The following is a 15372-nucleotide window of genomic DNA, read 5'->3' as shown; positions in this document are numbered from 1 at the left end:
CCAAGGAAAACTTAAACAGAAAACAGATTACAAAAGGATTAAAAAGCCAAGCATCCTTTGCCAAACACGCATATGAAAATCTATGAATTTTAACGAGTTGTGTTTCCAAAGCTTGAAGCTGTTTAAAAGGCTCAGACTTTGAGGTAGTGGCTACTTTTTTGAGGAATTCCAAAACACACAGATGAAGTTTTGGTTTTTTAAATTTAAAGACATCCCCTGTTTTCTTTTGTTTTGTTTTTATTTTACTTCTACTTTAATGTACTCATTGGCTGATACATGACTAATTTCTGGAGCCCTGTACTTGACCGACAGAACCTCTATTGGGTATGAGTGGGAGGGATGTTGTGTGACTCAACCTAGAGGTGTGGGGAGCTCAGAGCTGTAATCCTGCCTTAGTCAGAGGTGTTCCCATGAAGCGTAGTTTAATTAATTAACTAGACTACTCTTTAAATGGAATTAATTGCACGGGTCTAACTTGTAAAACTTGAAGAATGTGAGAAATGACAAAATGGGTTATGGGAAATGCACCAGTGGGGAGCAGATTAGGATATTTGTTAACCTTTTTCTGGGCTGCACAGCACCCACATCTGAGAAATATTGACACAGCACTGACGTTCAGCTCCTTTTATGCCTTAGTTTGTCAATAAATGGGCTGGCTGGTTCTTACCTTTATCTTCTGCCTGGAGCCCAAAATACAGTATTTGTGTATCAGTGGGAATATTAGGAAACATTAATTGTGGAATTGGCAGAAATAAAAGTGGAAATAATGGAAATGCAAATACAAGGCACAAAGTGAGAGCTATATGGTGTACTTTGAAAACAAAGCCTCAAATTGAGGACTGTGGAAGGGATTAATTTTGTGAACTTTGTACATCATTAACAGAAGTTATTCTACAAATACATTCTGTGTTATTCTGGATTCTATTACTGGAAGTTTCTATTGAAAGGCATTTAGATAACCAGACCATGTCATTAAGGCAAGTATAAATCACAGTATGCTAGTAAGTGTCTTTGGGGTGTTTAACAACTCTTGTACCATGTTATCAGATTTAACTAATTTTCTTGTACAGACTTCCTGTGGTGATCTACCCTTGACTTGCATTATGGCAACATACTAGTTGTTGTTCAATTAGTATCACTTCCTGTTTTGACTATAACTGATGCATAAAATGTAAATCAAGAGGAGCATTAACCAAACAGCATCATAAACCTAATCATCACATTCTTACTTAGTGTTTCTGCTGTAGGCTTAGTGCTGGTTGTAACTGACAGTTGAAAGCTACAGCTTAGTCCTCTGATGATACCAAAAGCTGTGAAGGGTATAGTGATGATAGTTAGGCTAGGGATGAGGGAACTGAAGGAGTTTGTTTGGATTTTCCAAGCAAAATACCTTACTTGGGAAAAGGATTTTTGTAATGAGCAGTATTGTCATTCTGATTCAATTTTAGTTCTGCAACTGCTATTGACATTGGGGAACTACATAGATAACACAGAAAATGTGTGAGAGTCTTAATATTTATTGATCTCTGCTTCTAGTTTCTCTTACTGTAAGATGTGTATATGGGTGTAGATCTCAGTTTCTTAAATGACCTGTCTTTCCCATGCATGAGAAAATGCAGCGTTTAGACAAGCAGGTCCTGTTCCCTAGATGGTACCTTTAAGTGTTACTGTATTACAAACAAACAAGCAATGCCGCTGGGCCAGCTGAGGGATTTCTTTCCTACTGATGCTGAAAGAGATGTGAATTGCAACGTCTTAAGAAAAGCTTTCTTCACTTTGTAAAGAAATCTCTGTGCAATTGGTTCATGATCTTGCAAAGCAGGCAGCTGGCTGACAGTGTTTCATTGAGTTTTAATGGAGAAAATCCAGGTCTGAAAAAAATTAGTGCAGAGTTCTCAAATGTTTTAATAAGATATAGACTTTCTCTGAGCTCAATCTTATTAAAACTTCTTTTTAAAAAGAAATGTCAAAGAAAACACTCAACAGTCTGGTAAAAATCTCCTGCGTGAAGAAGGCTGTAGTCTTGTTTTAGCCTAAAGTCAAGTAAGTCATAGTTTAAGAAGTTACTTACTGAGGCCGAACAGCCAAAAAGCTGAAGAATATGGAATATGCAGCTAGTGCTAGTGCTTTTTCTGATTTCTTTAAGGGAATAAAAAGGCATTGTGACAACAATCCATCAGTCTTCTGCAAGCCTACAGCCTTTGCAGTCATTTAATGCTACATAATTTAGAAACCAGACTTGCTCTAAGGCATATGCTCTTCTCTTGAATTAATAAAACCTAACCAGTCTTTATTTGATTATCATTAAGCTGAAACTGGGCAATTATTCTTCACCTGTATTTATCTTGACATTTTACTGCTTCCGTTTCAGACTTGAAAAATTACTTTTGTTTAATGTTTGCCTATTGTCTTCCCACAACACTAGCAGTTAGGCTAGTACATTATTGCTGCTTGCTGGACTTTATTTGTAAATTATTTGATTTAGGAATGTAAGATTATTACAAAATGGAATTTAAAAATTATTTTTGAAGAATTGTTTGGGAATAATATGCTTAGGTTTAATGTTTTCATTATTTGATTTGAGCTAGAGAAAATGGATTTGCTATAAAGCAAATCTTGCCTACCAAAGAAGCTGTTAGTTTTCAGTCAACAGAGCACCATCCCCAAACTTTGGACATTAAGACCTATGTAATTGCCCCGGGGAAAGGTGCTTTTCTCAGAATTGCTGTGCTATGCTTTGTTTTGTTCAGTGTGTAAGAAAGGTATGAACAGATGGGTTGGACTACTTCTTAATTCAGGTGCTTAGCTGAAGTTTGGATGTGTTTGCATATATTTTGAACCATTAGAAACCTTCTCAGCTTGCAAGTCAATGAAACCATGAACAAGTTCTGAATGCTATTGGTTCCTGCAAGGAATGCAGCTATTTAGCTCTGAGCAAACCACTTTTTGGTTTAGGAAGAAGTTATTTGTCTCACATAGCCTGGCACTGTTTGAAGCTGGTGGTTGTCATGTCACCTTGCAATGCACAGGTGAGGCACAGGCAGCAGAAGGTCTGACTGTCTCAGGAAAGAAGATGCCAAAAATGTGATGTGCTTGAAATCACTGGTCAGGAGGAAGAAAAAGAGTATTTGAAAGAATGATGGGAGGAATGAGTTTACTGTGAGCATGTTTATGGAATAGCACGCATGTACATTACAAGCTAATTTAATTTCCCTGATCTTTTTATGTACTTTTTCTAGAGCCCAACTCTACCTGGTTCTAGTTGAAGGCAGTGTCACTGACACCTCCCAGAATTATCCATCTTGGGCAGGATTTCACTTCACCTGTGGCTTTACAAAATTGGATGATAACATTATCTCTAAATTATGTTGTTATCGAATCTTGCAGCCCACATCACTAAGGCTTTCAGTTAGTGATGTTTGCAAGCATCTTTGTAAGGGTGTGAGCAGAACCACTTCTTGGAGCCTAAATGGTTCAGGTTGTCTTGATTTTAGTGAGCTTCTGTCTTACACAACTTGAAGTATTAACATATACTTTTGTCCTATCCAGGGCTGCATTTTATCTTCCCTTTTTGAATCACAGAATATCCTGAATTGGAAGATATTCACAGAGATCACTGAGTCCAACTCCTGGTCCTGCTCAGGACATCCCTCAGAGTCACACCACGTGCCTGAGAACAATGTCGAAATGCTTCTTGAGCTCTCTCAGGCTGGTGCTATCATCACTTCCCTGGGGAGCTCATTCCAGTGCCCAGCCACCCTCTGGGTGAAGAACATTTTTCTGATGTTCAACCTAAACCTCCCCGACACAACTTCATGTCATTCTGTCAGGTGCTATCACTTGTCACTAGAGAGAAGAGATCGAAAGTCTATTGGTCCTTATCTAGCAAAAACATTAATCAGGGAAAATGTCAAAAGCATGCATACAACTTCCACTGCCTTTCTCAATCTTTATATATCTGTAGGGTAGCAAGATGCTTATGTTCCCCATGTAGCCAAGGGTCAAGGAGTAAGAGACTTGTCCCAGGTCACCCATGATGGTTTTAGGCGGTGAACCTGCCTTCCAAAGCTATTGCCTTTACTGCTGCTTTTTACCATTAACAGTAGATCAACTCTGCTAGAATTGGCCATATTTGGCTTGTGATATAATCAAGGGAACTACTCCTTTTAGTTCTCTGAACCAGTCCCTTTAATCCTTTAAACCTATTCAAACTAGGCTTGCTGCATAAGGTGCTTGGAACAGCTCTGGGAGTCAGAATTATGCCTATGGGACCATGGGGTCCCTCTGTACAACAGTGAAATTGAAAATGGTCACTGTGAACCCTGGATTAAGATGCTTCCCTTCTTATCCCCTGCCATGATGCTTACATTTACATTCTTGGGGTAAAACTGAGGTTTTCAGCACTGTCACTTGTCCTGTCTGTGTGTATTAGGTTATATGTTCATTTTGCAGAATACTGTAAGTCGATTATGACTTCATTCTATTATGAGTGTTTGTCCTGGTTTTGATTAGGATAGGGTTAACTTCCTTCCTATTAGCTAGTACAGTTCTGTGGTTTAGATTCAGTGTGAGAATAATGTTGATAACGCACTGATGTTATAGTTTTTGCTGAGCAGGGCTTACACTAAATCAAAGATTTTCCCTCTTCTCCAGTCCTGCCAGAGAGGAAGCTGGAGGCGCACAAGAAGTTGGAGGAGAGGCAGCCAGGACATCTAACCCCAACTAAGCAAAGGGATGTTTCGCACCATATGGCATGATGCTGAATAAAAAACTGGGGGAGTTGGGTAGTAAGTGAGGACCTACTGCTCGGGGATGGGCATTCGCCAGTAGGTGGTGAACAGTTGCGCTGTGCATCACCTGTTCTTCATTTTCTTTTTTTTAACTATTATTATTCCTTTCTTATCTGTCTTATTAAATTGTCTTTATCTCAACCCGTGAGTTTTACCTTTTTCCTGATTCTGTCTCCTGTCCCACTATGGAAGAGCGAGTGAATGACTGTGTGGTGTTTAGCTGCCTACAGAATTAAACCACAGTGGTATTACTACAGGTTGCAGTTTACAGTGAGTAGGCAAGATAATTCTTGGTCTTTTCAAACATTTCATCACCTGAGTCACAAATATCCCAGAAAGGCCTTGCTCACAATGGCAAATGAAGAGGTAGTGCAGAATGCAGAAGCGTAAAGAGGATCTTCTTTAATGAGACCATTCGGATTTTCAGCAGTATGTTTCCAGAATGCTGGAGTACAGTTCAATGGTACTGCTGAATGTCATTTAGACTTCAATTAAATGCTGGCAGATGTGTATTCTCTAACCGCAAATAAATACAGCTCCTTTTTTAAAAACATTGAACTATCACGCTATGCCTCACTTAAAAAAATTTGGTCAGGATGATGGCTTTACTTTGAGAACTGAAATTAAGTGCAAAGTTTGGATCCAGGAAGAGCTTTTTCAAGGCTGACAGGTGTTGTCTTAATGCAGAAAATGAAGAAATGATACCAGTAAGACTTTGTCCAGATTACAGGAGACAGTAGTATTTTGAATTACGCCGGTCATGGCAAGTACAAGGAGCAAGTTTCACAGAAATTAGTTTTAATAGATCTATGCTAATATTTGACATTTCATAAAATGGGAGGTTACTATCCATACTTTTCCTGACATTTTTTGACAGAGGTTATGTGTTTGCCTGACTAAATATCTTGAAAGAGAAAAGCATATAACTCTCTCGAACAGGGTAGTTAAAGTGGGGGAGAGTGTTATTTTAAAGCTTAGAGAGTATCTGAAAATGTGGTGATGTGAACGGGATACAGAACTTTGAACTCTTCTATATACATGAAGGCTTTCCTTCATAAAGCTGTCTAGAATAAGGCTGCTGGAGTGATGGACTCTTATCTACTTTCAAACCAGGCATAAACTTAGTTCAGATATTGACATGATACTGTCCCCTGTATTCCCAGAGAAGATCCTCCATTTCTTAGCAATCTATAGGGCATTAGTAGTAGACTACTGATGGCACACAGTGCTTGGCTGCTCTAATGGTTGGCTTTTGGATGAACAAATTCTGATTAAAAAATTAGCTGGATTTTTTACTCTGATTGAAGTCAGTGGTGCTGCACACTTGACATTCAGTGTGAATCTTCTCTAGTCAACAAAACTACAGTGATTGAGAGTCTACAACGTGTGAGAAAGATTTTTTAAGAATTCAGGCTCCAGAGATCTTGAGCTCTTGCTAATTTAGAAGATAGTGTTGACTTCCTGCTGCAGAGAATGGGGCACTGCTCACTATCAACTCAGATGTTTGAATGATCCACTTACAAAGTTTGCCCGTGCGTTGTGAAAGCCCTCATTAAATTCTCGTCTGAGCGTGGTGTCTTCTTTAATGAGCTAAGTCTGCTCAGATGTCTAGACCAAGACTATTTCCATAGGATGACATGACTTTGTGCTTTGATCAGTATTTATAGTGCCACTTCTTTTTAATATGGCACAGAGTTAAAATGTATTTCTATTGCATCAGTGTACCACAAAGTGTGTGTTTCGCATTCCTCCCTACTGTCTCTGTTAATATGTGTCATACCAAAATTTCCTGTAGGATTTGTATTGTGTGTGCCCTGAACACTACTAACCCTCTCTTTGTAGGATCTCCTCATCTTACCATGACCTTGATGTTGCTCTCTGAAGTGCCATTCTCCCACCCCGGTACCTTCCCAGTTCTTATCACACTGGCCCAGTTGAGTACAGTTGTACGTTACTATTACTGGAAATATGGGCATGTGCAGATCATTTGGACAGCACCTGTGTGCTTATGGGCCATCCAGATGAAGCTTCTCTGGTTTGATAAGGAAAAGGTGCCTTTAACTCACCCTCTCAAAAGGTGATTTAATCAGTCTTCTGTGGCTGTTGTCGAGGCAGACATAAAAGCCACGCTAGTCGTAATCCATACTTGAGAAAGGTAGAAAGATGTTTTATTTTCTTTGCTGCTATTCTTATACCTCTTCACAATAGCTGTGGCCTAATTTAAGATTGGCTGCTTAGCAAACAATGACAAGGCTCTCTAACAAACAGTGATCATTCAGGCAGTAAACAATCAGCTATACAAGCAAAAGTATAGTTGCTACATATTATCCACAAGTTCCTCCTTGTACACTCTCAACGTCCCATAACAAGAACATCCTCCCCTTGTGTCCAGAGCATCTTCTCTTATTAACTATCTTCTTGGCCTTCTCTGTGAGTTTTACTAAAGCTGCAAAATTTCACTGTAATATTCTCACAGGTAAATTCTGACTAGTTTTGAGTCTGATTCTGAGAAATTGCTAGTCCAGCTGTCAATCTTCTCAGTCTTCCATGCAAACATGAATTTCCACAGCATTTCTTAGATTTTTATTTCTGAGTCTTCAACCATATTTGACAGGCAGGTAAAAGATGGACAGAATTGAAGAAACTGTTATAGGTGAAGGAGAGAGACAGACAGATTGACAATTTAAGGGTTTGAATAGGTCTAAATTCCCCAGGAAACAAGGGAGTGAAGAAGCCAAAAATAGTTGCATGTGTTCCTGGAACTACTGGTTACTGCAGGCCATTAAAGTTGCATGATGGGAGTGGGATGGGCCAGTAAAGGGTGACCTCCAACTAGGTCAAACAATTCAAACTATTCAAACAATAAGCAGCGCTATATGGTCCTTTGGAAATCAAAGAGTGCTCCTCTCTGAGCCCACAAGTAGCTGATGCTGGCAAAAAGAGAGATGGTGGAATAGTTCTTGGTTACTTTCTCTAATTACCGTCTTTTTTGTTATTGGAGAAACTTGAGAAACGTATTTTTTCCCAGGTGAAATTTAAGAAATATGACTTTAGATATAGTGCTGAGAAGACACTGATTTCTTCTCTGTGGTCACCAGTGACAGGATCTGAGGGAATGGCCTCAGATTGGTAATTGTGCCTGGGGAGGCTTAGGTTGGATATAAGGAAAAGGTTCTTCACCCAGAGGGTGGTTGGGCACCAGAACAGGCTCCTCAGGGAAGTGGTCACAGCACCAGCCTGACAGAGTTCCAGAAGCATTTGGACAATGCTTTCAGGCACATGGTGTGACTCTTGGGGATGTCCTGAGCACGGCCAGGAGTTGGACTTGGTGGTCCTTGTGGGCTCCTTCCAATTCAAAATATCCCGTGATTTTAAAAATTTGTTACATTTTTTATTTGGTTTCCATCCATCCCTGCCATCCTACCCTCCCCCTCTCAAGTTGCATTGTCAGGATAAGTAATAGTTCAGTCTGCTCATTGAGTTTCCTGAAAGGACACAACCTGAATGCCTGCACTCTAGGAACTTCATGGCAATAAACATATTGCCTACCTTTAGACTGTACTTAAATCTTAGCCTAATTCTGTGATAAAATGTTACTGTGCACAAACTCTGTGTCAGGCTGCTGTTGAAGTAACTTTGAAATGCCTCCTGAGAGAAGCACTAGTCTTACCTTGTTTTGTGTTTAAATGTATCCAGAAAAATGTCGGATACGTTTGCAAAGAGCACTTGTATTCTTTAAGAGAGTGACCTGTCAGGTAAAAGGATGTAACACCCAGTACTAATACAGGTCTCAACACTGCTTAGCTCATCAGTGGCATTCTCATTATGCTAATGTAATTTAAAATTAATGACATAAAATTTTTATTTTATAATATTTTTATATCATACTATGCAGTATGCAATTTATTGCATACACTTTTATGTTTAATATAGTAGTGTGAGTATAATTAGAACTGCTTGCAATTTCCCACCAAATTAGAAAGTCATTTTCTTCTCTTGGAATAAACAGACATAAACAGAATCCTGAATTTATTGTAGCCTGCAAGATTTAAATTCTTTCACTTTGGAAACACTGGAACTTACTAAGGCTTTCCCTAAAAAAGATATTTATTTTTTTCCTCTAAAAAATTATTTAATCTAAAATGCTGAATGTCTCCCTAAAAAACACAGCTTGTGTGATCAGTTGGATTATTAAGCATGGTGATTTATAGCACAGTGAATTAAACTTTGTAATTAATCTTTCAACATCTATATGGGTGTTAGATTAATATGCATTATTACCATTGATGTAGCACCTGTCTAGGTCCAAAAGTACAAAAATCCCCACAATGCATCTTTTTTCTCCTGCCAAAAAAAGACCATCTTAACCTAGAAGACTCAGAGAGTTGATATTAAGATACCATTGTACGGCCACTTACCTGAATTAGATGGGGATGCATCTTAAGTTCTAATGATAACAGTGTAACATTAGATGGTAAAAAAACAAACCCAGGGGTTTTTTAATTGCCAACTTTGTCTCAACAGAATTTATGTGGGTTTCAGAGGAGCATAATACTCTCTAGCTATAAGCAATGCCCAGAACAGCAAAGAATTGCACCACAAAGCTAAAAAAAAAATAATGGTGGTATCTGTAGATACAGGGCTCCATGAGAACCGCAGGCTGTTACCAGCAAAACTGATGTGAGAGTGAACCCTGAAAAACATTGTGATGTCCTTGTGTACCAGCAACAACCATGACAGAGCTAAGCTTTACACTGCTGCTCTTAACAAAGTACTGGGTTTGCGTGGCAGGGTTTTGGTTACAGAGCTCCTGGCTCTGAAAAGCTGTCAGGAGCTCTCCCCATGTCCAACAGAACTAGTGCCAGCTGGCTCAAAGACCGACCTACTGCTGCCCAAGGTGAAGCCCATCAGTGGCTATGGCAACACATCTGGGATAAAGTATTTAAGAAGTGGGGGAAAGTTATTGGCTGGAAGCAAATTAAAGCCCGAGAAGAGGGGAGTGAGAATATGGAGAGAAACAGCTCTGCACTCCCCAAGGTCGGTGCAGAAGGAAGTGGAGGATGTGCTCCTGGTGCCAGAGGAAAGAGTCTCCTGCAGCCCCTGGTGAAGACCATGATGAGACTGCTGTGCCCTGTGGCCCATGGAGGATGATGGTGGAGCCAATATCCACCTACAGGTCATGGAGAACCATATGGATGTGTCAAAATGAGGTTGTGACTCCCTGGAAAGCCCACACTGGGGCATGGTTCTGGCAGGACCTGGGGCACCATGGAGAGAGGAGCTCACACTGGAGAAGGTTTGCTAGCATGACTTGTGACCCCATTGGCACCCATGCTGGAGCAGTGCATTCCCAAAGGACTGCACCCCATGGAAGGTGCCCATGCTGGAGCAGTTTGTGAAGAACTGCAGCCTCTGGGAAGGACTGACACTGGGGAAGTTCATGGAGGACTGTCTGCTGTGAGATCATGCTGAGGAATCCCACACTGAAGTAGGGAAAGGACTCCTCCTCCTCCTGTGGAGGAAGGAGCAGCAGAAATGTGTGATGAACTGACCATAATCCCCATTTCTCTGGCACTGCTGCGGGGAAGGAAGTAGAGAAACTAAAATAAAGTTAAACCCATGAGGAGGGAGTGGTGGGGACAGGTGTTTTTGAGACTTGATTTTACTTCTCTTTATCCTATTCTGATTGAACTGGCAAGAAAATAAATTAGTTTCTCCACGCTGAGTCCTTTTTTTGTCCTTGATGGTTAATTGCTGAGTATATCTCCCTGTCTTTTCTTGACCAATCAGCTTTTTGTCACCTTATCTCTTCTCTGTTCAGCTGAGGAGGGGAGTGACAGAGCAGCTTTGGTGGGCATCTGTCATTCAGGCAGGGTCAAACCACCACAATCTTTTTTGATGCCTAACGTGGGGCATGAGGAATTTAAGTTTAGGATGGTACTGGGGAGCAGTAACGGGGAAAACATGGACTGAACAATGGGAGAGAGTGGAATGATTGTGAAGAATTTCTGTTGTTGTAATTGTGATGAAGGAACAGGAGGTGAATTCTGTGTAAATTGTCCACTTTCATTCAGTGTTGTGATAATGGTTTTTGTTTGTTTTATTTTGTTTGTTTATTTGGGGGGTTTTTTGGTGTTTGCTGTTGACATGAGTGAAGGTTGTGTAAAGAATGTGGATTTTAATGATAATTTTAAATGTGTTATTCACAGAGGCAGGGTTGAAAGGTGTAGTACTTATCTAGATATGTCTCACTTGCTGCGACTTGGACAAAGACTGTTGGTGGGGGAGGCTACCAGGACCCCAGCAGGGTGTCAGCCTGGTATGCTGACAAACTGCTGAGGATGGAGAACAGGACTGGGGAAATGCTGTGAGAGAAATATTTCAGAGAAGCTGAAAGCCCTTTGCTAGTACAGTCACTCATTCCCATTTCTATGGCTCCCATTCCCCTAGGGCAACAGACAGTGCCACACATTTCTCTGAAGTTAGTGAAATATAAGACTGTAGATGCTGAGGAGGCTAGCAGAGAAAAATTCTCCACTTTTTACTGTCTCATGTGAAAGTCTCTGTTCTCACGCAAGCTAGCTGTCTGACGGTTTGCTATCTGGTAAACATTTGCACCTGCAGGGCTGTTGTGAGAACATAGTGGAATGTTTTGGTTCACTAAGAATAACATTTTGAAATGGGTGGTTATGGGTTATCCCTCTTAGCCTATCACCTTGGTAGGTGGTTGACCGATGGGCCAATCATGTAATTTCTCTTTTGCGATCCATGCTATATAAAGATGGGGTTTTGGCATTAAAAGCTCGGCTTTGACCATCTTCTCTGGCCTGAGTGCATGTCGTTCTTCGCTGCCCCTGCGCGCTACAGTGACATAAGACCTTCTAAATACTAGTATTTCTAGGGACCTCTGAGTAGGTTCACCATCTGCTACCTCATATAGCAGCAATTTAAAGCAGTTTTAGTCACTTTTTCTATTTTAAAACCTTTTGCTGAACTCCTCATCACAGACTGATAAGACTGTAAGACTGAAAGCTGTGCAGGCCCACTTTAGCAAGTGTTGTGAGCCCTAGGCAGTACCAGTGGATATACTTCATGTGTTCTGTGTACAGCCTTCAATAGGGCAGTTAAGCACAACACATCTGCACAAGGACAATGGGTTCCCAGATTACATTGCAGTGGCACACCTAATCCAGTTCTTTCCATCTGTTTTCAAAACACACAGGTGTCTCAGAGTTTTTTCACACAGGCAAGGTAGTCTGGCAGCTCCCAAATTATGAAAAGCTGGACACTAGCAAAGGGCAACCAGTGACTGAGTGTCTTGTATGAGTCTGTATAGTTCAATTTTGTGAAGATTTGTCCCCTTGCATTGGCTTCCTTTGAGTAATCCCCTGTTATAAAACAATGCCATGTGGGCATAATTTCCAAAACATTTCAGTTAGAAATTAAATACAATCAATACCATCCTTCATTTAACTAAGTCAAACACAAACTGTTGCAGTAAACTGCTACATGACTCTGATATATCATCTTCTTTTAGGTGTACCTGGAAGAAATTTCTTGAAGACATAATTTCAGTCTAGCTTTGGTACTGGCTTTGCTATAAACCTAAAATTTGGGAAAGAGATTGCCAGTTCTATATTTCCTTCTAGAAGCACTGTTTAGATATTTCAACTGTTGTTTCAAGTACACACCTTGACTTAATCATTGTTAGGCTGTTAGGGCTGAGAACTCTGTAAGTGCCATTCAGACTGTGACTAAACCTGTATAATGATCTAAATAACATTGTCCAAATTGCAGAGGCATTGGTTAATCTGTTGCTTCCCCTGTGTTTCTCAGTATGTGAAATTATTTATTATTGCACACATAGCTATCAATTTAAAATGGCATCCTTGCTTCTCAAAAGTTACTATGAGAAGAGAGATTTTTCTTAGAATAAGCTTTTGACTTGCTGAAGATCCTTTAAGAGGAGCAGAGCATGAAAGAGAAGTCCACAGATTTTGCTCTTAGAAAAGAGCAGGTGGCTGCACAGTTATAGAAAATAGCGTTAGAAATTGTGTGTGTGCAGCACAGCATGGCTTTGAAATACTGAGGGTGGTCTGGAAAAGCTCTCACAAATGCCTGACTTTCCTTCCATGTCACAGTGACTTACCACCAGCATTAACTGTGAAGGCTTCCCTTCATACTGAAAGGTATCAGTGCAAAACCACTTATGGAAAGATCAATAAAAAGGACAAATAACTACGCTAACATCACTGTGCTCTGTGACTGTCAGAACGCACTGTGAAAGTGAATGTCAATGGAGCCTTTTAGAACACCATGTGAAATCACAGACGAGTCTTTCTGAAGCATCACAGGTGGTTCTTCCCTAGAAAAAGGGAAATCCTTGCCTCTAGTACACTTTAGTCCCTTCAGGGAAAAAAAACAAGCTGGCACACCTAACGCCACAGTGCATTAACACCTTTTGATAAAATGCCTGCCAAAGCTCCATGCAATTTGGGGAATTACCACAATTAGTCAGAAGTATTTATTCATCATTCTGAATGCTGTCTCTGACATTGTTGGGTACGTGGTTTTACTGTGGCCTCAAGATGAGGTCCCAGTTAAGTGACAGGGTCTATTGGATGAGGACCCATAAATGAATCCATTGCTTTCTTTTATAACATTTCACTGCTCTTTCTCTGTAGTGATTGTGACGGTGTGTGCCTGCCAGTATAAAGCATCATTTGTTACTTCTTATGAAAGCTTCAAATGAAAGTCTGCATATCCCTGCTTACTGGAACATAGCTTCCTAACGTCAGCTTGATGCATCTTATCCATATTTCAAATTATTGCTTTGCTTAACCTAAGTATACTCAAGGTATCTAACCTTATTCATGACTACAATAATTGCATTTGTGAAAGGCGAAAACCAATCCTTTGAGCGTAGTACAAAGCCTTCTCTAAAAGCAGAAAGATACTGTGTGTGGGGGGGTGTTGGTGTTTGGTGGTTGTTGTTGGTTTTTTCTGTTTCTTTTCTTCTATACTGGCTCTGTGCTTTGAGTTTATAAAAAAAAAAAATAAAATAAAAATTTTGCTTTCAACTGACAGTTTCCAGCTCCGATGAAAACAGTAGGGAAGAGAGGAAACTTAAATTTCAGGATATTCTTACAATGTCAGTTTAAGAATAACAAAATTATCCCCAAAATCTGAAATGTCTTGGAATATAGTGTCAGTCAGAGTTTAATGATAGAACATTAATGCTGAGATATTTGGATTCAGATTCAACTTTTGATTGTAGGAGTATGTTTAGAGACCTAGATCTTCACTATGGGCTTTTGTATGCATAAAATAGAAATACAGACCTTTTATTCCTTTAGAAATTGTTATGGGAGTTTTTGCTTTACAATACATTTTTTGTTGTGCCATATAATGATAGAATAGTTTGTGTGGAATGGGACCTTTAAGCATAGTCCAGTTCAATCCCTCTGCAATGAGCAGGGACCTCTTCAATTAGGTCCGGTTGCTCGAAGTCCTATCCCACCAGACACTGAATGTTTCTGGGGATGGGGCATCCACCACCTCTCTGGGCAACCTGTCCCAGTGTTTCACCAACCCCACTTAATAATTTACCACCCTAATATCTTTTGCCATTGGAAGAAAACATGTATTCTTGGACAGCCAGTCACATGGGGAAGATGATCTATCTAACTGTAATTTTATGTGATATGTTCCAGGCATACTGAAATCTCTGTTCTTTCCATTACTTTTGACCTTAAGGATCTTCCAAGACTATAGCACGTTTATAACAAAATGGATGTAAGAACACCAGAGACAGCTAGACAAGACAAAAGCAATTCATGCATCTTTCATGTTCATAGCCAATTTTTTCCTCAGAACTTGCTCAGGCACTGATCTGTTTTCCAAACTCCTGAGTAAGAACTGTATTTTAAGACAAAAGTAAGATATATGGTGAACAGTTGCAGAGTAGTATATTGAAGCTGACTAGCTGACACCTAGGCTGGACTAACTGATACCTCTTGTCACTGCCATTTACCTAAGTGTATAGTATCCATTTAAAGGTTACCTCTGCTGGAATGCTGAAGAGAGGGTCTATTTTGAGTTGGATTTAGGTGACATTTTCTCTTTACTGGTTAATGCAGATGATACAGCTAACAAGTCTCTGTACCTCTGCTTTTTAAAATATTGTATGATGGATGCAGGTGACTGAGAAGGATGCATTTACTTTCCTGTGGCCCTGAATTAAGGTAAAGAGGCAAGGTGAAAAGGTGTCAGAAAGTTTAACAATAAGGACAGAAACCCTATAGAAGTCTAGTACTGTTCATAATAAAGAAGCAAGGCAAAGAATTCTTCTAATATTTCCTAAGGGGTAATTCAAGATATTTTTTTTTTTTAATAAAGACTCTACTCTTTCTATGAGGTGTCAAATAATATCACTTCTTATGAATAATATCCTTAATCCCACTGCCTATGAGAATAGTACTTCAAGTCATTTTGTTTCATCTACAAAAATATAAAAGCTATCTGAGCAAAACAGTTATAGGGAATATTATATGTATTTTCTTTGCATAAATGAGTCACATTT

Source organism: Corvus hawaiiensis, chromosome Z (genome assembly GCF_020740725.1).
Source record: "Corvus hawaiiensis isolate bCorHaw1 chromosome Z, bCorHaw1.pri.cur, whole genome shotgun sequence".
NCBI lineage: Eukaryota > Metazoa > Chordata > Aves > Passeriformes > Corvidae > Corvus > Corvus hawaiiensis.
Note: the sequence above shows the minus strand (reverse complement) of the source record.